At 39.1% G+C, this 26,126-nt stretch overlaps 1 protein-coding gene across 6 annotated transcripts in view; it reads left to right on the top strand.

Annotated features, from left to right (window-relative positions):
- AZIN1 (antizyme inhibitor 1) overlaps window positions 1-26,126 on the top strand; it is a 66,501-nt gene that overhangs the window by 22,426 nt on the left and 17,949 nt on the right. For 2 of the 6 annotated variants that reach the window (XM_077167407.1, XM_077167408.1), the window contains exons 1-2: window positions 9,464-9,845; window positions 13,909-14,046. The gene's annotated coding sequence lies outside the window, so the exon portion shown is untranslated. Of the gene's footprint in view, window positions 1-9,463; window positions 9,846-13,908; window positions 14,047-24,246; window positions 24,405-26,126 lie in introns of those variants that run through there. The other 4 variants (XM_077167403.1, XM_077167404.1, XM_077167402.1 and 1 more) reach the window with 4 other exon arrangements.

Below are 26,126 nucleotides of genomic sequence, written 5' to 3'. Positions count from 1 at the left end.
ATGGCTCACTTACATTGAAATGGGAGTTGTAGAGGGTACTGCAGAAAGGTGGGAGAAGGAAAGTAGTGGGAGAATAGTGGAGGGAAGGCACAGGATGGTTCGGGGACAGTGAATAGGATAAGATGTAAGCACTTGTATTTTAGCTGCTTATATGGGAATGACAGGCTCAATAGGGAATAGTGGCCTTAAGGGCCCAGAGAGACTATGATGTCAAGTTCAGGAAGAGGGGAACAGGCCTCCTTGGATCTAAGCAGGATATTGGACTTGTGCCAGGATAGAAGGAAGGTAGAATTTGGGTGGATCACCAAAAACAGCACAGAGTCCCAGAGGCAGACATGAGCATGAGCAAGTTCAGGCCCATGAGCAAACCAGAGTGGCTGACACTGAAGGTTTGTGTCAAGGAGTGGAAAGAAGGCAGGCTCCTGAGGATGGGGCTGGGTTCTGGAGAGCCTTATAAACCAGCAGAGGAGTCAAAACACAATTTGTATAAATAGAGTCTCATTACAGGTTTTTAGCAGTGGAAGGACAGAATGAAAACAGCATTTAAGGAAGATTAGTGCATGCAAAGAAGATCAAGGCAGAAAAAAGTGGACTCTCCTGCAGATTTTCAATGATCCAAACATGATGTGGTACAGGCTTGGATTAGGGAGGAGAAGAAAAATATCAATTCAAAATAAAAACAAAGAGAATTTGTTTTAAATATGGGACAAGGGGTGAAAAAGTTTAAATTTTTCAAAATTCTGAACATGTGTGATTGGAGTTATGACAAAGACATGGTCACAGGGAACCTGAAAAAGAGGATCCATTTAGGGGAAAGAGTTGACAATGATGAACCTAGTTTGGAACCTAGACTTCTGGAATCTTAGTTAAATGAAACTGCATCTGACCACATGGGGACAGCTGTCACATTTCATAGATGAAGAAATTTTGACTTTGAGATGACACAGGACATCCTAGTAGAAATGTCCTAGAGGCTTTTGGCTATTCACAGCTGCATTTTCATTACAGAAACAAAACAAAACAAAATAAAACTAATGATACTAATTTTGGAGCCACCGAATAGTCATATCAAATGAATCTAAAAGAATGAATTATCTGAGGGAGAGAGAATACAGAGTGAGAAGAGACAACCAAAGACCTGAGAAGACAGCAGAGAATTGAATGGAGGCAAATGAGAGACAGGAATTCGGGCTCCGCTATTTGCTAGCTATATGAACTTGACAATTTATTGGCACTCAGTCTGCAGTCATATCAAGCCAAGCTCACTCACCTGGCCTCTGGTCCTTGTTAGTTATTGGCTGGAGACATAACTTCCCTTCCACTTAGACCTCTCCATAGGTTATTCATACCTTGGCAGTTGCCTTCTCTCAGAATGAGTGGGGACTGCACTCTAGGTGAAGCCCCAGGCTTTTGGTGGAACAATCTCAGAAGCAACATCCCATTGCGTACTCCAAATATTATTTGTTAGAAGTCAAAAAGTCTAGCCCACATTCAAGGGCAAGGGATTACACCGGAACCATTGGGGGCCACTTTAGAGACTGCCTACCACAATATCGAATGATTAAGTTCTTAGACACAGATTTCTTTATCTTTGTAACTAGTTCATCTAAATAGGGCAATTCAATAAATTCTGAATCCACAGAAGTGGACACAGGAACAGTTGGGGCCTAAGAAGGCAAAAAACAATTCTACTTAGAGGAAGAATCACAGAAATTTCCAGGGATGGAAATAATGCTTACACTGATTCTTGAAGAATGAACAGGAGTTTATCAAGAGACAAGATGAGGAAGTTAAAAACGTATCCAATGATTATAATTTGGATCATGGAGTTTTTATGTACTCATTTTAAGGCAGAATGGAAATACAGCAGACATGAAGAAAATATTTCATAATCTGCAAAATTTCTTCTCTTATTGATACGTGAACTATTGAGCAAGTCATAGGATTTTGCATTTGATTACAAATATATCTTCAGAAACCCTACTAATTTTAACAGTATACTAGATCTTGAGAGCTATTTTACTAACGTAGTACTCTTAAGTTTCATCTGCTTTGTAGAAATATTTTTATGAGCATGCTGATCAACTAAAAACTTAGTTCCAAAATTTCTTTAAGATTGCAATTTAGAAGGTATTTAGGGAGAACATAAAGGATAGTCTCCCATTTCCAAGGATATTACTATGAAGTTGAAATTCATTTTATTTTTTTATTTTATTAATGCTGTGAGCTTTGTAGACCCCCATAGTTGTCCCACATTCTTATACTTTCCTGTCTTCTTCACCTATAGATTTGTTATCTGGATGTTTAGGATTAAGAATATGGCTGAACTCCAACTAAGTGGGTTTGAAAGTTTACCAAAGTGCCAAAAGTGACAGAATATTACGTAGGCTTTCCAAGGGCTTCTCTTCTCATGCATCATGCCACTGCTGTAGAATAAATAAGTTGTCTCATTTGCTCCTCTGCAAATCTGGCCTTCTCCCAGAAGCTATTAGATCACCCAGGCTTTGGCCCAATCTAACCAGAGTCTCCAAGATCTAAGCAACCGGAGGGCAAGAGCAAGAAGCCATGGGAAGGCCCTAATCAATGCCAGCATATAATATTTGCAAGAATGTAGGGTTTGCTACTCTGACCATTGTTCTCCAACAACTAAAGGGCTTGGCTCATCATTTTACTTCACTATTAACAACGAAATGTTGGATTCTAGTGCTCTACAGTCATGTAACTCTGTCTGCCAGGGGACTAAGATGCCTGGGAAGCAGGAAGCTTCTATTACAGGTCATCTCTCATTAAATCAGCTCCCACTCAAGGGCTGCTACCATCAGCGGGAAATTTGATTTAGGAGCCAATACACTGTTAAGCACTACTGTTTTTGTGTACAAAGAACAATGATTGACACTGTTCTTTATTTTAGCATTCTTGATGCTACACTCTTATAGTGATCCCTATTTTCTATCCATTCACTTTCTTTGAATGGCAAACACTACTTTATTAATAATTAAAGACAAAAATAAACTTGAAACACCTCAGTTTTTGTTAAGCAATTCATTTCCATTTCATGACTAGAATTTAAATTTATGAAAAATAATACTAGTCACTCCTCTCAAATCAGATACAGGCTTTTTTTTTTTAATTGTCTGCACGTGATTTATTTCCCTGTGGGGAAATGAATAAATGGCCAGTCACAGATAAAAACAATCTTAATTTTAGGATAAGTGAACAAAGAAATATAACTTCTTTATATTAATATACAATCATCATATTTAAAGTTAAAATGAATACTAAATTCTAATCTTTAAATATATGATGAATAGTAATGAATATGCTTCACCTCTACATTGTTAAGGAAGAAAGTACTAAGGGATCCCTCTGGTGGAACCCCCCTCCATGTGGAAATTCCCTTTAAATCTCTAACGAATCAAGGGACAAGATAACTTTCTGTTCCATTAGATACTCCATGGCCTCATGAGTTACTTAATTTGCAAGTAAATTAGAGTGTAGGACACTGTACTGAGCGTTCTTACAAGATTGGTTTTAAAAAGAGAGAGAGAAAAAAGAAAGTCCTTGAGCTAAAGAGGCTTAATACTTTGTTTGCAGAGTTCAGGCCATAATTACAGCGTAAGAGTTAAAAGCACCATAAAAGTACATAAATCAAACCTCACGGAAATTCAGAGGGAGGTATGATGAGATTAGCATACCTGGCCAAGGGAGCCCAATGGTCCTAGCTCTGTCATTTGGACTAACACTGTAATATTTCTTGTCTACCTGTCAGAGCTTTACAAACTCAATAGATAAAAGTTGTCCAAAGAGGCAACATAACTGAGTGGCTAGAAGCTTGGTCTTTGGATTTGAATCTGGACCCTCTTTTTTAGCTGGGTGCCCTTAAGCAAGTTACTTTACCTCACTGGACTTGTTTTCTCATTTGTAAAATGGATTAAACAATAATATAAAGTGCTTCAGCACAGGGTCTGTGCTGAAAGAGTTATACAGAGAAGGTAGGGTTTAACAAATGAGTATGATTGCTGAATCATTATACTGATATTTCTTTAAGTCTCCAGTGTCTTGGAGGTGCTATAAGGGAAAACCTAAAATTGTGGCTTTGTAACCCATGCCAAACTCTGAAATCTGTTCTACAATTAATTATTGTGGTGTGCTTTTAAATATAGTGCTTTTGTATGTATGTTATGTTTCACAATAAAAAAAAACAAAAAATAAGAGGATGAGTTATAACAGAAGTTAGGACTGAAGAAATGTATGTGATAACTGAATCATTAGATCAATATTTCTATTTAGCCTCCAGTGTCTCAGAGCAACTAGGAGAAAAAAAAAAACCCTGAAATTGTGGAAATATAACCCACACCAAACTTTGAAATCTGTTCTATAACAACTAATTAAAATGAATTTTAAAATTAAAAAAAAATTTTTTTAATTTCTTAAGGGGAAAAAATTAAATTAAGGTCTTTTCATTTATTTCTGTTTTGTGGGTCTGGACTTTTGGCTGCAAGTAACAGAAAGTTAGCTGAAATTAAGTTAAGAAACAGGAAATCCTTTGTTGAGATAACTGAAAAACAAGAAAAATGGGACAACTGAAATGCTGCCCCACACCGTTTTATGAGGAACACTGGCTTCCTTTTCTCATATGGGCTTCTTCTGGGATCACGTTTGCTGGCAGCTTCCAGCTCATGAGCTGAGCCACAGAAGAAATGACTCACTTTTCTCTTCAAGTACTCCCATTTATTAATAGAAAAATCCCAGGGAAAGAATGGCCTGAATCAAACATTTACCAATCATTATGGAGTTGCCCCTACCCTAAAAGAGGGTGCCAAGCTGTCCACCCTTAGATCAATTCCTGTGGCTGCGGGGGCCAGGGCTAAGAAGAACAGACCTCAGGGTATGGGAGGGGGAGAAGTTCCCTCAAAAGAATGGGAAATACACTTTCTAAAAGAAAAGAACAGAGTTAAGTGGCTTAGCCATGCAGAGGCGGGACTAGAAATAAAATTTTAGTTTTCTTATAGATAGTTGAATGGGCTTTTTTGAGTCAAGATATATAAAAGTGAAATTATTTTTTGTGAAAGCAAGAAAGTTATATTCCCTCTTCCTATTGTGGTAAAGAAAGAACTATTTTATTTTATTTCTAGAATGGACTTTTCTCCTTCAAATTCAAATTAAAGCACATTAGATTGATACAAATATTTACAAGAAAATTTGCAAAACTTCATATTAAATGCAGAGTAATTTAAAATTCTCAGTAAATAAAACGTATCCTGCAGTTACTGTTATTAACAATCATTTCAGAAGTAGAATTAGCTCATATGACAGTACTTAGGTTGAGTTATTACAGAATAACAGCAAATCATAATTCAAACTAGACAAAATTAGATTTCAGAGCGCCTATTTTCTAAGCCCTTAACCAAAAATTTTAGGATACCTTCCAGGCAGCTGTTTTAATTCAGCGATACAACCTATCTTGCTATATACAAATATATAGCAAATACACTTGTAATCAAATGATTCCTGGCAGCAAAGTGAAAATGAAATTTACCAAGGATTATATGAAGAGATAAGCAGCGAATTGCTAAGTATGACACTATTCTAGTCATGTGAGTTTTACATTTAATTTGTAAAACTGGATTATTGTTTTGGCCTCTTACACAGGTTGCTTATGTAGTCCTCTTAAATAACCAGTGAATGATTTGTTTTTTCTTGAAGTAGTAAAATGTCAGTGTATTGACTTGCTTATCACAGAAACCATGCTGACCTATATCTAATGACATACACAGGCACCGAAATGAAAATAGAAAAATCTTTTCTAGAGAAAAAGGCTCTATTGGCCTTTGCTTGTCAGACATACCACTTTGCTGCTTAAATTATCCTGTGGACAGAGATATGGAAAACGGATATGAGCAACTTCCAGCTTGTCAGGGCCCCCAGGGACTCAGCATGGAATGCCATAGAAACCTATTTACCTGGTCCTTAAGTTTCGTGAGGAAAAAAATTAAACATGGCAATAAAAAGTCTATAAATTAAATGATTTCTGATCTGAACTGAAAACCTACCCAGGGAAAAGAATTTCAAACTTAAGGGTTTTAACAATAGCTGCAGAGAAAATAAAGGAGGACAATACCTGTTATCTATTAAGTTGAGGAGAGAATGATATATAATCTAATATATCATTTCAGAGTACAGAATACTCTGTACTCTGAAACATTTTCACCCATTTATACTTGCTTCTTGATAAGCAAGTCTGTGTTTTAGGAAAGTTATCATTGCACAAAAAGATGTGGTCAATGGAAATAACATGACTTTTTAAAATGTGTATGTTTTAACTATTCAGAATCTACATATTTTGTTTTCTTGCAGAATAAGAACTAATCTAGGAACTTTCCTTAACAATAAAAATGCTTATTAAGCTCTCTTTAGCTAAACAGTCCCATTAAACTGGGATTTTTGCTTTCAATTACTAATAGGTTTATATTTGTCACACTTATATTTGTAGCAACATAATACTTTTTGTATAGGCTGGTGATTTCAGGTTTACCTATTGTTTTTGAATGACCTGCCTTTATTAACATAATTCACTCAACCTTTTGTATCTATTGACACCAAAGAAAATGAGCTTGACTCTATTAACCAGGATGATCTAAGTGTGAATGATATTATGTCATTTCATCTCGGGGATCTCTATTTCAGGATAATACTTTCTCTGGCATTACCTGCGTATTTGTGTATGAGTAACCTGACTCGGCAAAAAATCAAAGCGCCAAATCCCCAATACCACAAAATATGCTGTTACCATTAGGCAGCTACCATTCTGTTAAAGTTACATACTATGTCTAGTCTAATGCAGTAGAGTTTTCAAGGTTCTATTGGATTCATCAAAAGCTAGCATTATTAATTAAATCTGAATATACAGATTTTAATTGTGTGGAAAGATCATTTAAATAATAAAATTTGTGCCGTCTGGCTGAAAGAATGGTCAACAGTTAATTTCACTTCAGTTGTTTCTCACTCAAACCTCTGCAACCTCCTGGGTTCCTTCTGTTTCACTGCAATTGTTGTTAAAGGTCGCCCTTGACCTTCTCTGTGGATCACTGTAGTGGCTTCCCAAATGTTCTCTCTGCCATATATATATAGTCCTTTTCCTCTCCACCATCACAATCTCTCCTTTTCTAAAATGCAAATCACTCTGATGAAAACTTTTTGAGGACTTTCCCTATGCCTTTGGAATAAAAACCCAAACCTCTTAACGTAAGATTGGAGTCTGCCAATCATTTCCCATTTACCAAAATCAGGATCCCCTTTTCATCCTGTTTGAGAGCTATGGCAACTCTTACCACTCATTCTGATTTGTAACACTCTCCTTGAATTGCATGACACTGCACTATTGCAATTCTACTTTGACTAGTCCTCTTCTCTTCTGGCATCTTGTCTGTCTGGCATTTCTCTATTGTTGTGTGCTCATATTCTTTTTCCTATAGATCTCAACAACACCTTATTATTACATCTCCAGGAAAGTCTCCCAAACATACACCTAAAAGGTCTCCAGATCTCCAGACATACTTCCAGGGGCCTTTGGAATTTAAATACTTTCAGAGTATCACTGACTCAAACTCTTTATGTTCAAAGCAGATTCATCTTCCCTCGAAAGTGGGTCCTTCTGTTTTTACCTCTATTCATGTGTCCAGAATTCTGTCAATAAGCTTGATTCTCACTCCTCCCTGTCCCAATCATCTGGCATCTCTCATCTCCCTCCATATTCACTACTGCCTTTACTCTGTCTTTTCCCTCCCATCCATTGCAAATCCTCTAGTACCATTCCTATTTTTCTAACTGATGTAAGAGCTCCCTCACTGCTTCCCTCTCCCAAACTTTCAACCTGTTTTCAATCCCAGCTAATAGTCTCAGAATAATCTTTTAATATTGTATCTTTGATTGTATCACTTCCCTGCTTATATGACCCCAGAATAAAGCCCATGCTCAAACCCCTTCTGGATCTCACTCTAACCTACTTTTTCTATCTTATGTGCTACCACGTCCACTATGTAATCTAGGAACTTTCTGAACAGGCCCATTTCTTTCTCATTTCTATGCCTTCCCACATCTTTTCCTTACCTGGAATGTCTGCTCCAAAAATTGCTCTTTATCTTTTCCCAGAAGCTTTTCTCTGCCTTCTACCAAGTTCCCTCATCATTTATGTTTATCTGTCAACAATTTGGTGATTTTGTGTAATTGTCATATCTCCCTGCTACACTGTGAGATTTCATCCAATAGCTTACTTTGTAGCGCTTCAAAATATTCTGCCTTTCCACTCAGGAAGGCTCTTTCTTTCCCTTTTGATGATTTATTAATCAATCACAGTTCTTACAAAGTAAATAGAGGATGGGGATGAATGAAAGGAAAAAAAATCAGGGTCTTAATCTCAAAGACCTTAATTTGTGAATGGGGGAGGTAAATACATATTTCACTTGGGCTGTGGAGATTGAGTTGCAAGACGTTAGCGTGGGAGGACTCAGGGTCTCTGGTCACTAAAGCTTAAGCATTTTAAAAAGATGAGAATGAATTAAAAGCTATCTAGGTCATCCTACACCCCCTGGTAATAGAGTTTGTCATGGAGTAGCAAAATTAAAATGATCGCGAATACGAGGCATCGGGGATTAGAGTAACGTTCACTTGCAATACCAAGAATCTCCACTCCAACACCGGTCCTCCATTAATAAAGACTGGGTCTGGCTGAACCAACCCTTCTTTTATATTAAGACATAAAAGCCGCACTCATTTTTAAAAATTCCTATTGTATCATATTGCAACACACGGGCACAGTGAGGGGGGCATTTTCGCGCGGTCACAAGGCTCTGTAACCGCTTGAACAGTGGACGGATCCCTTCTTGGCCATTAAAAACTCGGCTTCCATACGCAGCGCCAGCACTCCGCGGGGGCAGGAGCCTCACAAACCCAGTGCAATCTCCAGGCGTAGCCTAGAGTTCTCACAAAGCGAGGTGCGATCGAGCGGGAAGGCTCCGGCGATGGCCCCACAGGTCTCCCCTACACCCACTCTAGGGAGCTCCGGGGTCCGGAGAAAAGCAAACCGGGATTCCGCGCCGCGGCCGGCGGAGAGCCCAGATCAGCTCACAAAGCGCGGTGGCCCTCCGCTGGCGAGAGCACAGCGCCCAAGGGGCGGGGGCGCAGGGCGGCTGCACCGCTGCTTCTGAGACACCAACCCGGTCCCCGGACCGCCCACGTCTGAGGGGCGGGCCCTCCGCTAGCCCCCCGAGCAGACCCGGCCGCGAGGCGGGAAGCCGCCGGGCTATCCGCACCTGCACTTGTTTGGTCACACCCTCTCGCGCTGACCCCCTTCCCCTTCCGCCTCCTCTCTTCTCCCTCCACCGCAGCCCAGCCCCGCTCCACCCTCGCGGCCGCCCGACCGGCTGTGACGCCACCAGACCCCGCCCCCTTGCTATAAATACTGGATGCTGCGGGGCCGCCTTCTCACACTCGCTGGCTCTTCGTTCCGCCGTTGGGTTCTTCTGTCTTTTTCTGTGTCGTCGCCTTTTCTACCTCTTCTCTTCTTTTCTCGTTCAGTTGCTCTGCAGTGTGACGAGGCCGAATCTTCTCCCTACCCAGCCTTCGTTTCTCTTCTTTTAACCGCGCTGTTCTGTTTTTCTCCTTCGGCCGCCGCCGCCACTGCTGCACAGCTGGTGTCGGTGCCGCGCTTTTCCCCCCACGTCGTCCCCGCAGCCTATGGCCCAGGCCGCCTTGGGTATTTCTGCTCAAGGTAACCACATCCCTCTTTAAAAATTCCGCCGAAAAAGAGAAGACGCTTTACCCGACTCTTTGGGCCGTTATCTCACGTGAGTACTGAGCCGAGAGGCGTGGGGCGGCGCGGGAGGTGCCGGGGCGCGGGGTTAGCCTCGGGGAGCGGCCGGCTCTTCTCTGGCCGGGCCCCGCTGCCGGGCGGGCGTCCCTGTAGCGCCCCACCGCCGGCCGCTTCTAACATGGCGGCCGGCGCTGTGTGTGGCCGGTGTCAAGTGTCTCTGGCGACGCGGCGGAACCGGGGACGGCGCGCCGCACCTCGGACCCCTCAGGCGGCCCCTCGCGCCTGGAGCTCGAGCGCCGCGGTTGGGGCTAGGGGGCGTGGGGGGGGGGGCGCGCGCGGAGGTCTCGCCGCCCGGGGTCGCCGTGGCTTCCCGGCGGCGTGCGGCCCCCACCTCTCTCCCGTGGTGCATTGCTGTTTCCGGGGAGGGGGCCCGCCCGCAGCGGTGCGGGGCCAAGTCCCGCAGCCCGGGCCCAGAGCGGCGCTGCCGCTGTGGCCTCCTGGATTTGCCCGGCGGGCACGCGGGTGGCGCCATGGGCTGGAACGCCCGGCTTTCGGTTATGAATGGAGTGGGGCGGGCCCCTTGCTGGCCTCTGGTGACAGCTGCGGGGGGCGGGTTCGGATTCTTTGGGGGGTGCGGGAAGCGAGGCCTTCCTCTCGTGAAAGAAAGTTGACGCCACTTGGGGCCCCGCCGCGGGGAAGCCCCGGTGTCAGGTACCGATCCTGAGGCCTTTGGCCCCTTCTGGAAGCCTTGGGGCTGCAGCTCCGCCCCCGGCGGCCCTCCTGATTGGGCCGAATCGCCTTCACTCACCCCAGTCACCTCCTGGAGCATGAGGATTAGTCACTATGGCTTCATTTTTCCTTACACGCCACGATTCCAGGGCAGTAAGAGGGGAACGGTAGGCTTAGGCGGTTTATCGAGTACTATCCTTACTGCAGTAAGTTAATGGTGGTAATGTGTTTGAACCATTGCACAACATATATTCTCCTGGACGTGTATTTCTTAGACTGAGCTTCTGGTTTGGAAACCTGAAACCACCAGGGACACAGGTTCAGCAGATTTAACTGAATTTTGTGGTGGCGTCTTGGATTCATATTGATGTCCAGGGTCTCGTTGTCTTCTCTCTCTGTGTCCCCAGCTTGCATAAAAGGTTGATGTGGCCGATATAGGACTAAAGATGGTCTGGTAGGATTCTTTTAATTCTTTAAATTACTTTTGAAAAAAGAGAGTGCAGATGCTGGTCATGAAGGTAAATAAGCCCGGAGGAGTTAACCTTTACTAGGTAAAGTAGACTTTTCCTATATCATTGACTGTGATGTGAAATGGAATAATCAGGTGCCTTCCATCCAGTGTTTTATTATATTAGTTTTCGCACATACAGAAAAGTTGAACGAATTCCACCCCATCAAAATTACATAATTAACAGTTTGCTATATTTTCCTTATTTGACTATCCAGTCATCAATGTTAATCTTTTTCTGTGCATTTCGAAATAAGTTGAGACATCAGCAGAACATTCCATCCCTCAAACTTGAGCACACACAAATTAAGTAGAATTCAATACGTTTACTATTCTTTTAACACATTTTTTGTTAAAATTCAGGTACAGAAAATACTATTCAATGAGTTGACAAACATACAGCTGTGTAACCTAAACCTCTGTCAAGATGTAGAACATTATTCATTACTTCAAAGTTTCTTCCTTGCCCCTTCAGTCAGCCTCTGACTCTTGATGGAGGCTATTACTGTTTTGGTTCTATAACCATAAGATTTTTGCCTATTCTAGAACGTAATGTGAATGGGATCACATGGTGGTGTGTATTCTTTTGTGTAACGCTGCTTTTTGCTCACCATGTTTTTGATATTCATATTGTTGCATTTATCAATAGGCCTTTTTTATTGTTGAAATAGTATTGCTATATTAATACTTTGACAGTTTTTAAATATAAACTTCATTTCAGAATAATTTTAGACTTTCAAAAATTGTATATAGTACAGAAAGTTTTTGCATATCCCCTACCCAATTTCTTCTGTCAATATCTTACATTACCATGGTACGTTTGTCAGAACTAAGAAATTGTCTTTAGTCCATTACAATTAACTAAACTCCAAGATTTCCTTTGGATTTCTACAGTTTTTAGTGAATGGATCCAGCATCCAATTCAGTCCAGGATAACACATTGCTTTCAGTTGTCATGTGGCCTCCAGTCTTCTCTGTGGCAGTTCTCAGTCTTTCCTTGTTTTTCATGTCCTTGAGAGTCTTGAATACTGGCTAGGTATCTTATAGACTTTCCCCAGATTTGTCTGATGTTTTTCTCATTTTTAGACGGGGGGTTGGGTTTTTTTGAAAGAAAATCACACAGGTGAAGTGTCCATGCTTGCCAAGTTTTTTTGTTTTGTTTAGAGAAGTTGTGTGTTTACAGAAAAGTCGTGCATAAAATAAAGGGTTCCCATTTACCACCCGACTGTTAATACCTTGTGGTACATTTGTTACAGTTGATGAAAGTACATTTTTATAATTGTACTATTTACTAGTATCTTTTTGTTAAATGAAAATATTCTAGAGATCTCACTAAAGAAAATTCTTGCATGTCTGAAGTTTACTGTCCTTAATGTTTCACTTCACGGCTCTTGAATTGTATTAAGCATTAAAGTAGCCATGTGAACATAGCAGAGAAATGATGAATAATGTCTCTATGAAGGATAAGTATCCTCTTCTGTAGGATCATTGAAATGAACTATACCTCTGTCCCCAGATGAGTCAGCTTTTTATTTAAATGATTTTGATGTGGGAAGAATTGGGACTTTTTTTTTTAACTGACCACATTAGGTATTTGGGGTCTCATGTAAGGTTACAATCACCATTGCACATTGGTATGAATTCTTGCCTCATCCGTAAGTGTCACTGAAAGTATGGTCAGTTTCTCCTACTAGATGAAACATTTTTACTTCTTTCATGGTTTCCTCCATCTTGGTTGAGATGAAATGTGCCTTAGGTATACCAAGAATGCTTCTGAAGTCTGACTTGACCTTAGTTTCCGGTTTCCTCATTTTTCTGGTTTTCTTTGTTACCACCCATTTTCTGGCAAATACCATCAGATTATGTTGCTTTAAAACAGTAACCTCAGTGTGCGCAGGTGGTTCAGTGGTACAGTGTTCACTTACTATGCCAGAGATCCGAGTTCAATTCCTGTACCATGCACCCAAAACAACAGCAGCAGCAAAAAACTAATAACCTCAGAATTACATACAGAAATATAGAAACAGCATTTTAGCTTAGAGGTGGTAAGTCCATCCATCCAGTCACACTATAATAAGTGATAACCATTTCTACAATTTAATTTACATTTTGTAGTTCAAACACTTTCACATCATTTGTTAATACTATGGAATGAAGTCAACACAGTTTAGAGATATGGTGGTAAATCTTAAGTTTTTTTTTTTTTAAACATGGGCAGACACCGGGAATTGAACCCGGTCCTCTGGCATGGCAGGCAAGCATTCTCGCCTGCTGAGCCACTGTGGCCTGCCCTAAACCTTAAGTTTTTTGCCCAATGTATGTCAGTTCTCAAATTATTTCAGATATATAGTGTTTGTCATAAAGTTGTCTTAGTATTGAGTAAATGAAGGATTTTACACCTTAAAGCAAAGAAGGACTTCATGGAATTTGAAGGTAAAAGGGTGTTTGGATAGTTCCAGACTACTAGGTCATGGTAGAACATTATGTGTAAAGTCTTGTATAGACACCAGGTTGGTGAGGGGACTTTGAAATTTAGAATTTTAGGTCACTTAAAATTTGGTTTCAGGGGAAAATTAAAAGCAAAAATGGAATTAGAGTAATCATAAGTAGGTCGATAGTAAGATGACCATGACATTAAGTTCTGTGAATTTTGTAGTAAAGCAATTTGAAAGTGTTTAATATGCGAAAAAGTGTTTGGTACTGTGAAAAAACCTTTAAATATGACCCTAATGAAATATGTTAAAACTGAATCTTTGTCTTCTTCCTACAATTAATCTTTGAGTCAATTTATATATGTTGAAGCATAACCTAGCAGCTTTTAACATAACACTGTCAACTAAATCTTTCATTCCTTCTATAGGGCGAACTTTCTGACCAAGTATACAACTACCCAGAGGGCCTAGGAGAAGTGCTGTATAGAGAGCAGTTCGACTTCAACGCTGAGCCACCTTGGGAACCTAGCTGATGATAGCGGGGTTCCATCTCCTGACTTGTCCATGTAAGTATTTTCACATCTAAAATTGAAGTAAAGAAGGTGCCGTGTTGCTTTTAGTCTTTTTCCATACTTGAAGTTATATTTACGACTTAAAGTTCTAAAATAGTTTACAGACTTGACAGTTACAGGTATGCTTCTTCAGTATTCATTGCTTATCAATGACTGGACCACGTAAAACTTTATCTTGAATACATAACAACTATTACTGTATTTAAGTACATATTGCAGGGTAAGGTTTAGGAAGTCTTAGTTCATGTTTTAATAAAGTTTGGAAGAGAAAGTTTTTTCATGGGGCATTAGTTCATTCAACTATTTACTATATTGGATTCAAGTATTTGGGCTTGGTCAGAAAGAAAGATGTTTTTAAATAGAGTAAAGGTTGAGCTCTCCATTTTATTCAATGAACCTATGCTTCAGTGAGCTTGAAATACAAGGTGAATCCTGGTTTTTGTTTTTCTAGTTGTGAGCATCTTGCCAAGGTAATGTAATTTTTCTAGAGTTTGTATTCTTTCTCATAAAGTGTCTATAATATCCAGCTAGTGGAGAAAACTTGCTCTTTTTAGGGTATTTATGTCACAACATACCACCTTCCTAACAAGGATGTATTTTGACTCTACTTGATTGGCTGCTTAAGGATTTGAATTTAGAATTGAACCCCTGTGCAAAGTATAATTCCGCAATAAACTTTGAATTTGAGCCTCTAGATTTGTGTGGAATATTTTAAAAATTTAGTTGTAGTTTATAAACTTCCCACTATTGGAATTTGTTTTTTGGTGTTGAAATTTGGGTGTTTTTAAGTTGGCCAACCTTGGAATAGCATTAGAAATGTTACAGGAAAGTAAAGAGTATCAATGTTTCTTTAGTCTAATCCTGTTAGATGGTTCCATCAAATACTGTTTTCTCCATCTAATTGAATGCAGTACTTGAACTAAACTTTTTAAATACTTTGTTACCTCAAGTTAGACTCAGGTTTTTAAGACTAAAGAGAGGGAGGAAGTAAAGTTTTTAAAGTAGGACTTTCATGAAAGGTCTGCTACTTGGAACACTGAACTGGAGGGTTGCCGATAACTAGCTTTCTCCCAGCTAAGTGAATACATGCAAGTTGCTTATTCTTTGAATCACAGCCATAAAACAAAGCTGGGCTAGAACAGTCTCTTAGCCCTGAACCTTAGGATATTTATTATTTATTCTATTGATTCTGGGGAGAGTGACTAACTTTTATTTATTGTGCCCAGGTACAATGTATATTATGTTAAAAGAATTTCTGGTGTTTGATTCTTTGCTGCAGGTTCACAGTCCCTTCCTTATCCATATAATTCCAAAGTCCTAAGAGTTAAAGAATTTTACAGTTTCCCTGATGGGTAATATCTGATGTGACCTAAACTCATTTTGGGAGCACAATCTTGACCTTAGTGAATTTGAGGCTATTTATTATATCTTAAACCAATTAGTATTAATATTCCAAATTTTACTACAGAAATATAGTGATTATAAGATGCTGACTCATGTCCTCCTGGAGAATGTTACATAATGGGAAGTATTTGTACTATATTGCCCTTCTAAAATCTGAGAAATTCTGAATCCCTGAAGATATCTGACCCCAAAGATTTCTTGACTGTTTTTAGTAACAATGTCAAGAGAAAATTTCAAATTCCAAAAATGTATTGTCCTTAGATATTAATAACAGTTTGCACTACTAGACATTAAAATCCTAAGATTAGTTTTCAATGAATTTGGAAAACTAGAAGTCACTAAAAGATTTCAAACAATTGGCCTTCGTGGAAATTACTTGAATATAGCATTGCACGTATGGAACTATCTGAACTCTTATTTGAACCATCATTTACTAATTCCCCTATCTGAATTCTGTGCAGGAGGTTGGAATTAAAGAATTTGGCTTCAGATTGAGGTTTTTAAATCAAATAATTTAAACTCACATTGAACTCAGTTTGAATTTTGAGTTCATTAAGTATCCCGAAAGTTGAAAGCTTCTTACATGGTAAAATTTTTTTCAAAACTTTTAAGAATGTTTAATATAGTGTGTGACCACTGTAGAAATACCTTGACAAACATTTTAATGCCTTATGAACATAGTGAGATATCCCTCTAACTGTGGAAAAGCTTTTTTGCATGCCTTTTAATTCCCCCTGGCGTTGTGTTGGAGTACAGTTTTTCCAGTGATCTAGAATTTCAAGTTTTAGTTATAGCTCCAATTATAATTAATAAATTGGCCTCATAGAAAATATTTTAAGACTCCAGACAAGAAAACTTGAAATTCTCACTAGTACAATTGCCTGTAGCATTGGATCTGCTGATGAAATTAGATTGAAAAGTATATGCCTTTAATGTTGCAATGTGTTTGGGTATGGAATTAGGGTTCACTTTTTTAAATGTGTAGCCCCTTGGAGTCTATAGAATAGAATCTTAATACTGCCACACAGTTTGTGTGGAGTAGTAAAAAAAAGTATTCTGTGTACACACTATTGGGATAAATATTGTGATGGATAAATAAGATTTGGGGTTATTAGGCCTTTTTCTTTGGGTAATTCAGAATTTTTTCTAGAAGGGCCAAAAAAATATGAGAGTAGTATAGGCCAATTTTGGGGGGTGGGGAGGGCATAGAATGATTCTCTACAGAGGATAATTGAGTCGAGATTCAACAGTGACTACCCATCACATGCTGTTTATCCTATCTTGTTTTAGAATTTTTTATTTTGGGGAATATGCGCCCTACTCACCTGCCAGAGGGCATTTTTGGAGTAAATGAGGTTATTATAATATAGCAGAAAGGCTTGTAAAGCATAAAACCTAGGTAAAATGGAAGACTGCTTTTCTAGGTTGGCAGTGGTTCAGGAAAGCCAAAAGAGGCTGCTCCAAGTGAAGTGCCTCACATACTTACTAAGACCCAGGAAACCTCATTTTGTTTTTCACCTCTGTTCTAGTTTGCTAGCTGCAGGAATGCAATATACCAGAAATAGAATGGCTTTTAGAAAAGGGAATTTTTTTTTATTCTGTACTTTATTAAAATTTTTTAATTTTATTTTTTTAATACCAAAAAACACCAAACAAACACAAACATTCCTATTTTGATCATTCCATTCTACATATATAATCAATAATTCACAATATCATCATATAGTTGCATATTCATCATCATGATCATTTCTTGGAACATTTGCATCTATTCAGAAAAAGAAATAAAATGAAAACAGAAAAAAAATTAATACATACCATACTCCTTTCCCTTCCCTTTCATTGATCACTAACATTTCAAACTAAATTTATTTTAACATTTGTTCCCCCTATTATTTATTTATTTATTTAATTTCCCCCCTCCCCCTCCCCCTCACTGATCACTAGCATTTCACTCTAAATTTATTTTAATATAAAAAAGGGAATTTAGTAAGTTGCTAATTTACAGTTCTAAGGCTGAGAAAATGTCCCGGTTAAAACAAGTCTACAGAAATGTCCAATTGAAGGCATCCAGGGAAGGCTACCTTGGTTCAAGAAGGCCGATGAAGTTCAGGGTTTCTTTCTCAAGTGGAAGGGCACATGGCAAACAGAGTTTCTCTCTCATCTGGAAGGGCACGTGGTGAGCACAGCATCATCTGCTAGCTTCTTCTCCAGGCTTCCTGTTTCATGAAGCTCCCCAGGAGGCATGTTCCTTCTTCGTGTCCAAAGGTCGCTGGCTGGTGCACTTTGCTTCTTGTTGCTGTGTCATTCTGCTCTGCGCTCTCTGAATCTCCTTTCTCCAGAATGTTTCCTCCTTTATAGGACTCCAGAAACTAATCAAGACCCACCCAAATGGGTGGAGACTCAACAGTGTCGAGATTCAACAGATGATCTAATTACAGTTTCAAACATGGAATGCTGAATAGGAATTAGAAGAAACTGCTGCCTTTACAAAATGGGATTAGGATTAAAAACATGGCTTTTCTAGCGTCCATACATCATTTCAAACCAGCACATTATCTATTTCAGGGTCATCCATGCCCATTCAATCAGAAGGACTTTGTTACCACCCAACTGAAGCAAAGAGCCATCCTTTTCTCTCATCCAGTGTTCTTCACATTATGGCATGAGCAGGAAATATCGGTGTGGCAAATTTAATAATTTGTGAATTGGGTTGGTTAGATTTAACCTGTCCAGACCATATCCAGCTACCATGATGACTGAGGGAATCAATATTATAAATACCTGTAAACTAACTTGACTTGAAGCAGGAGCAGGAGCCAGAGCAAACCTTTTTGGAAAGCTCTGTTCTAATCTTTTGTTTTTTCTTCTTTATCTATGTAAGCACACATTTAGAATCTCTATTCACAACTCATTTGCTGTGGAGTTTTGCTACCTTCATTCCTTTACTATTCAGGCTTATGGGTTTGTGAACCGATCTTTGGTACCTTGATAAGCAAAAGCATCTGGGGGCCGTGGTTCTTTTCTTTGTTGTGTGTGGACCTGATTATTAGAAATTCCTTATGAAAACAGCATCCTCTAGAACTGCTCTATTCAGTACAGTGGCTATTTAAATATAATTGGTTAAGAGTAAATAAAATTGAAAAGCAAGTTCCCTGTGTTGCATAAGCCACATTTCAAGTGCTTAGGATCTCTCAGGGACTTAGTGGCTATTGTTTTGAACAGTATAGGTAAAGAACATTTCTGTATTTCAGAAAGTTCTGTTGGACAACTCTGCTCTTGAATAATTGTAATTGTGCATTTGAATGGGCTTATACTGTTCAGATCTTCAGTTGCCTAGCATGTTCTTAGTATACACCTCCCTATTACGATTCTATGTGCTCGTGAAGACTGAAATTAATACTAGTTTGTTGAATATGTAACTTTAAAACCATGGCCTCCTAGATACTAACCCTGACCTACTTCTTGCTCTTGGTTGCAGTGATCCTTTGTGAGGCCCAATTTGCAAAGAGCCCCCAACCTAAATAAATATAATATTTTCTTATATCATCATCTAGATTCGAAGTGATCATTATACTTGATTAAGGAGCATGACCAAAAGTAGGGTGGGGTATCTTAGTATGTTCTATGGGCACCATAACAAACAAGCTTCATATAAATAAGCCTCAAAATGGAAATGTTTGCTATTCATAATTCATTAAAAGCATCTACAAATCAATAAGAGAACGCACAATAGAAAAATGAGCAAAAGACTTGAAAATCATTTGGCATTAATGAATGATTACATTCCCCTCCCAAATATGTTCCCTAGGCTACTGCCATGCTGCTTAAATTGCCAGCTGGCAAGATAGGGTCTCTTGTGCCAGATTGTGAAGTAGCACACTTTTTTCCTTCATTGAGGGAGTCTTGAAAGTCTTGCTGTTAAGAAAATGGCAGCTAAACAGAGATTCTGGCACATAAGCTGCTTTTTTTTTATTATTGAGAAAAATCTTCACACAGATGCTTTCTATACATGTTGCACAATCACTGGCTCACAGTATCATCACATAGTTGTGTATTCATCATCATGATCAATTTTTAGAACATTTGCATCACTCCAGAAAAAAATAAAAACAAACAAAAAACTCATACCATAGACCTTACCTCCCCCTCTCATTGACCACTAGTGTTTCCATCTACTCAATTTATTTTACCCTTTTTCCCCCTTATATATTTGTTTATTTTATCTCCTATTTTTTACTCATCTGTCCATACCCTGGATATAAGGAGCATTAGACACGAGGTTCTTACAATCACACAGTCACCTTGTAAAATGTTACATCTTTATACAGTCATCTTCAAGAATTCAGGGTACTGGAACACAGCTGAAGTTTCAGATATATCCTAGCCACTCCAATACATTATAAATAAAAAAGGGATAGCTATATAATGCATAAGAATAATTTCCAGGATAAGCTGTTGACTCTGTTTGAAATCGCTCAGCCACTGAAACGTTTTTTCTCATTTCTCTCCTCCCCTTTTTGGTCAAGAAGGTTTTTCAGTCTCTTGATGCCAGGTCCTGGATTATCCCAGGCTTTCTGTCCCACATTGCCAGGGAGATTTACACCCCTGGGAGTCATGTCCCACATGGGAGGGAAGGCAGTGAGGGCACATTCTGATTTGGCTTAGGCCACATCTGAGCAACAAAAGAGGTTCTCTGGGGGTGACTATTAGGCATAATTTTCAGTAGGCTTAGCCTATCTTTGCAGGAATAAGTTTCATGGGGGCAAACCCCAAGATCGAGGGCTCGGCCTATTGATTTGGTTTTCCCTACTGCCTGTGAGGCTATCAGAAATTCTCCAAATGGGGAAGTTGAACATTTATCGCCTTTTCCCCATTCCCCCAAGGGGACCCCCCCCCAAATACTGCTTTATTCACTGCCCAAATTGCTCCAGGATTTATTGGAGCGTCACACTAAACTGGACAGACCAACAAAACCTCCCTATTCAAGATTCCATGTACTTATGGTGTCCACCTAAAATGACCATATAAGTTAAATTGGGAAATGCAGTACTCAACATATAAATTTTGCACCAGATAAACATCTCACCCTTTAATCTCACCCAGAAGTTTGATGTTTTGAAATATGAACGATGTCATCCTTTACCTAGTCTTCTAGTATACTGTAGTCCTATCCAGATCAGCTTCATTCATATCTCTAGTTGAAATCTGATTCCTTTTTCACCTTTTGAACAATTCCTGTATGGAGGGGTACTGCTCACTTTCATAGCTTCAGAGCTCTGACTCTGAGGCTCAGGTGTCACATAAGTACCCAAAGTTTCTGGGAAAGACTGTGTTATATACAATACAGCTTAGAATCTCAGACTTTAGAATTAACAGTTATACGTCATGAATATATGTGACTGTTTTAAGAGCTTGCAATCTAGGACCCTTTACAATAAGCCCCAACTTGATAACCCATGCTCTTGACTTTGGTTCACCAAACTTTCATATTTTATTTAGTTCATATGATTGAGGCATGATAATATGTCTTTTTTTCCCCTAATGTTTCATTCAACATACAGCTCTTAAGGTTCATTCACCCTAGTTCATGCCTCACAACTTAATTCCTTCTTGTGGCTCTTCAGTAGTCCATTGTAAGTATACACTGTATTTCCCCTTTCCATTCCTCCATTAGGTCACCTCCATTCATTGTGGATGAGGAACACTGCCACCATAAACACCAGTGTGCAAATGTCTTCACACTCAGTTCCTCTAGGTATATACTTAGCAACAGGGTTTCAGGATTATATGGCACACCCACACCTGGCCTCCTGTGGAACCACCACACTGTCCTCCAAGTGGCTAGGCTCCTCATTTCCCCACTGACAGTGAATAGGTACATCTCCCTCCCTCTACATTTTCTCTAGCACTTGTTTCTCTCTGTTCATTTTTTAAGTTTTATTCACACATCATACAATCTAGCCTAATTGTATAGACGTGCCTTCGCCACCATATTCTATCTCAAGATACTTTCTTTTTTTCCATACCTGTTTACTAATTCCCCGCTTGTTGATATTTAGTTTTGGCATAATGCTTTTGTTACATTCAGTGGAAGCATATTACAGTGTTATAGTTGACTATAGACCCTAGTTTACATTGATTGTACTTTTTCCCATATGCATGTATTTTCAACACTTTGCAATACAGACCTCCCTCATGAGCAAAAAACATTTTTCAATTTGTATATTTAATCACTATCATTGTACACTCTAGGCATTCCTAAATTATACCATGTCAGTCTTTATCCTCCATCTTTCTTTCTGGTTTCAAACGTGCCCCTAGAGTTTCTCCCTCTATCATACTCACATTCAGCTTCATTCGGTGTACTTATATTGTGGCACATAAGCTTCTTAACTTCTGGGCCAGCTAGTTGGCAGAGCACAATAAATCCAAACAATCTGTTATTTAGGTGCCCCTAGAAGAATAGAACTATTATAAAATCATATTATTATAAACAAAAAAGGGCATGATGATTAGAAAAGTCTGAACATGCTAGGGGAGATACATACCAGCACCACCACTTGGGAGAGATGTTTCTTTTTTATATGTATTTTTATTGAGGTATCTTCATGCATATACAGTCCATCCGAAGTATACAATCCATGGCTCACAATACAGTGGTTATATTCATCACCATGGTTATTTTTAGAACATTTGCATCACTCCAGAAAAAGAAATAAAAGACGAAAGAAAAAACCATAACGTTGCATGCCCCTTACCCCTCTTATTGATCACTAGTATTGCAATCTACCCATTTTTTTTTTTACCCCTTATTCCCCGCCCCAAGTTATTCATTTATTTATTGTCCTTATTTTCTTACTCATTGGTCCATACCCTGGATAAAGGGATCATCAGCCACCAGGTTTTCACAATCATCCAGTTACTTTATGAAAGCTGTATAGCTACACAATCGTATTTAAGAGTCAGTACTACTGGAATACAGTTCAGCAGTTTCAGGTAGGTCTTTCTAGCCACTCCAATACACCATAAACTAAAAGGGATATCTGTATAATGTGTAAGAATAACTTTCAGGACAACCTCTCTGTTGAAGTTTGAAACTTTTATTTTGTCTCATTTCTCTCTTCCCCTTTTTAATCAAGTTGGTTTTCTCTCATTCCCATGATGCTGGTCCTGGTTCATCCCCAGGAGTCATGTCACACGTTGCCAGGGAGATTTACATCCCTGGGAGTCATGTTCCATGTAGGGGTGTGGAGAGGCAGTGAGTTCATCTGCTGAGTTGACTTAGAGGCCACATCAGAGCAACAGAAGAGGTTCTCTGAGGGTGACTCTTGGGCATAATTATAAATAGGCTTAGCTTCTCCTTTGCAGGAATGAGTTTCATAGGGGTGAGCCCCAAAATTGAGGGCTTAGCCTATTGAATTGGTTGTCTCTGATGCTTTGGAGAATACCAGAAATTCCCCAGATGGGAAAGTTTAATATTTACTCCTTTCTCCCCAGCCCCTAAAGGGAACTTTGCAAATACTTTTTTACTGAATCTATTTCTTAACCTCAGTGGTAATTTCACCAGTGTTTGCTGCAATAATTATATTGCACAAATGTTTTATATATAATAAAAAGTTTTTTATAAACCTGTGGGGGGGATTGATATCTGCTCTAAAGGGGAGTGGCAAAACTCTAACCAAAATAGTTAAGTGCATTGCTTAAAGGGTTATTCTCTGTGCTGCAATGAAACCAGGAAAGCTGGAAAACTTGGAAATTAATATGGTTATGGACTTCCTGTTGCATTGTCAAAATTGCTGTTAATGTTTCCACGTCTTAATTTACGAAAGAGATTCAAATTTTTTATTTATATGCACACATAATACTTTCTCCAAAAGAAAAAACCAACTTCCCTTCTAATTTGCCAGAATATGATTTTTGAGGGAGCCTACTTATGTCAGTTCCACTTACTGTGAAAATCCTGTATTTCTTTTTCTTATTAAGATCTGTTTTTGAATTTTCATGAGTTATTTTATTGGGCAACCTTTACATGGGCACTTCAAACTTAGTCTGTTGGGTTGATTCTTGTTCTTGTCTTCATTTTAACAGTTCTCTAGCAGTCACATTCAGCCCTTTCTAGGCTCGATTTCTTCCATCCTCAACACCTGAAAAATAAGCATGTTACTGTGGCTTGCTGCTGTTACTGGCTTTTCTTCCTATTGTCATTTGAAGCAAGCCTGGTCCTGGTTATCCAAAGTATTCTATGTAGGCTATCGATACCATCCATTACTTAGTTTGGGTTCAGTATGATAAAAAGTTTGTGGACTTATGACTGCTACCCAATTTGTTTGTACTTCCTATCAACTAGTTCCAGTATGTAGCTTCCTGGGACTGCTATTTTTAGTGATCTCAGACTGCTCCAGGCCTCGTATCTATAAATCCAAATCATCCTTTAGAAACCTCTTCTGTGCTCTTCTGGTGAGTTGTTTTTAGAGGGCATGCTGTATGGTAAGTAACATTTTTGTAGGGAGTAGAGTACAGAGGTCTGTTTGTCAGCATTGTATTTTTTAAAGCTGTCAGTTCAGTGCATATATAAAATAAAATCAGTCATGTGACTAATGTAAAATGCCCATAGATCATCTTCAAAGTAACAGCAGTAGTGTAAATTTTAAAATATCTCTAAGTTCTCATTTTTAATGAGTAGAAGTTAGCCTAGAAAAGTGGTTGATGTATTAAGGTTGGGTTTCCTGCTTAGGTGTCTCTGAAACAATACACTGAACCTTTCAGCTCTCCCTGTTCTACTTCCAGGGAGGTCTTCACTCCAGAAATCCAAGACTCATATTCATCCAGCTTGGTGTCAAGTGGGCTGTTGCTGCCAGAATTATCTTGTGATTATTTGAGAGATGTATCAGTTTCTTCTGAAGTACAATCAACTGTAGAAGCCTTTGTAGCAGGTGTGTAACAAGGCAAGTGCTCAGCTGCTACAGCCACTAATCTTGGAGCTACTGTCCATGAACATGAGGACTCATCGGCCTCATGAAAGGCTCCAGGGAGCAGTGCGGGGTTCCTTTGGAGATTTTTTCTTTGGCAGCTCGTCATAAAAAATGTGATATCAAAAAACACCAATATATTACCAGACCATGCACCACCAAAAACAAAACAAAATTAAAAAAACACACCAATATGAAGGTGCAAATAAGACATGTTATGTCTTACTTTTTTTTCCCAGCTGTGAAGTCCAGGAGGAAATTACTATGAAATTAATGTGATTACAGCAACCACATGAGTGTAAAGGCTGAGTTTTCTCTATTTCCATTTATTGATAAGGTGTTTGGTTGTGAAAATAGAGTAGAAGATCTTGTGGGTAGAGAACATTTTCTAGTGTCTAGTGATACAAATACTATCAGAGCATTTATTAAAAATAAATTTAGTAAGTTCTAAAGCATTTTTATGAGGAAAATCTAAGATTTGCATAGGATAGATTTTCCTAAAGTCAATTTCCAACAGCCCCAGTGGTCCTTAATGTGTTGGAGCCACTATATCAGTCCCATTTCTGATTGGTGAGATATAATAAATGATGCAGTGTCTACTGGGGGGAGTATGACTGCCACCTAGGGTCTGAACATTATGGGGGGGGGGTTTGAGTCTGCATTCTTAGTTGGCGAGGATGGAGAGGTCCCTAGAAAAATTCACCACAGTGTTCAAAATTAAGATGGATTAATTTGGCATATGTGTATTCTACATGTCTGTCATATAGTATAAACTCTCCTCACTTTCATCCCCAATACACACTTCTTTTCTTGCTGGCTCCCTAGTATGTGCTATCATTGTGTCTTAGCTCTTTGGTATAAATAAAGTTATTAGGTAACTTTAATGCCTCTTAAAAATATTTTAGCAAAATATTTCTTATATTATAATTAAGACAGCGGTTAAGTGAGGCAGAGGTATCCGAACAGAAACTTCCTTTTAGTGGCAGTGAAGATGTGAAGAATTTTTGTTAACGTGCAAGCAAAGACTCCATGAGGTATGATTTTTGAACTGCTTTTTAGGACTCATTTGGTGAGACTGGAATGTTGAGAGTGGGAAGAACTGAAGACCCCTGTCTCCTGCCTACTTATCATCCCTTTTCAGTAGGTAGAAATACTGGGCTTTAAGGTCACATTTTATTTGCACAAAGGGTTTCCTGACTCCGGATGCATTAGAAACTTGTCTTTTAGGCATATTTGTTTGGTGGATTCTTTTTTTTTGGCATGGGCAGGTTCTGGGAATCAAACCCACGTCTCTGGCATGCAGGTGAGAATTCTGTCACTGAGCCACTGTTGCACCGCCCTGTTTGGTGGATTCTTTTAAGGAATACCTTTTTTCTGTGCGTATGAGTCATTGATCGTTGACCCTTGCTTGCATTTTGGTCACTTGCTTATCAGGATTTATGGATTCCTTATAAACATGTGAAGATTGGACCTTGTTTTGTTTTTTCCTAATTGGATAAATTTATTTATATTGAGTGAAATTTTAAAAATATAATATTACTATGTGTTCTAGCCCAGTTGTATTGTTGGGTGTCTGGAAAGTATGGGCAGCCCCAAGATCAGTTCTGAGCACTCTGCTGGGGTGCCTGGAAGGGGCTGAGTCTCAGTTTCTTTTGGGGTCTCTGTCAAGTCTGGAGAGGCATCTGGCTAACTTTGGAG

The sequence above is a fragment of the Tamandua tetradactyla genome, chromosome 6 (genome assembly GCF_023851605.1).
Source record: "Tamandua tetradactyla isolate mTamTet1 chromosome 6, mTamTet1.pri, whole genome shotgun sequence".
NCBI lineage: Eukaryota > Metazoa > Chordata > Mammalia > Pilosa > Myrmecophagidae > Tamandua > Tamandua tetradactyla.
This window is presented reverse-complemented; position numbering and strand designations above follow the sequence as displayed.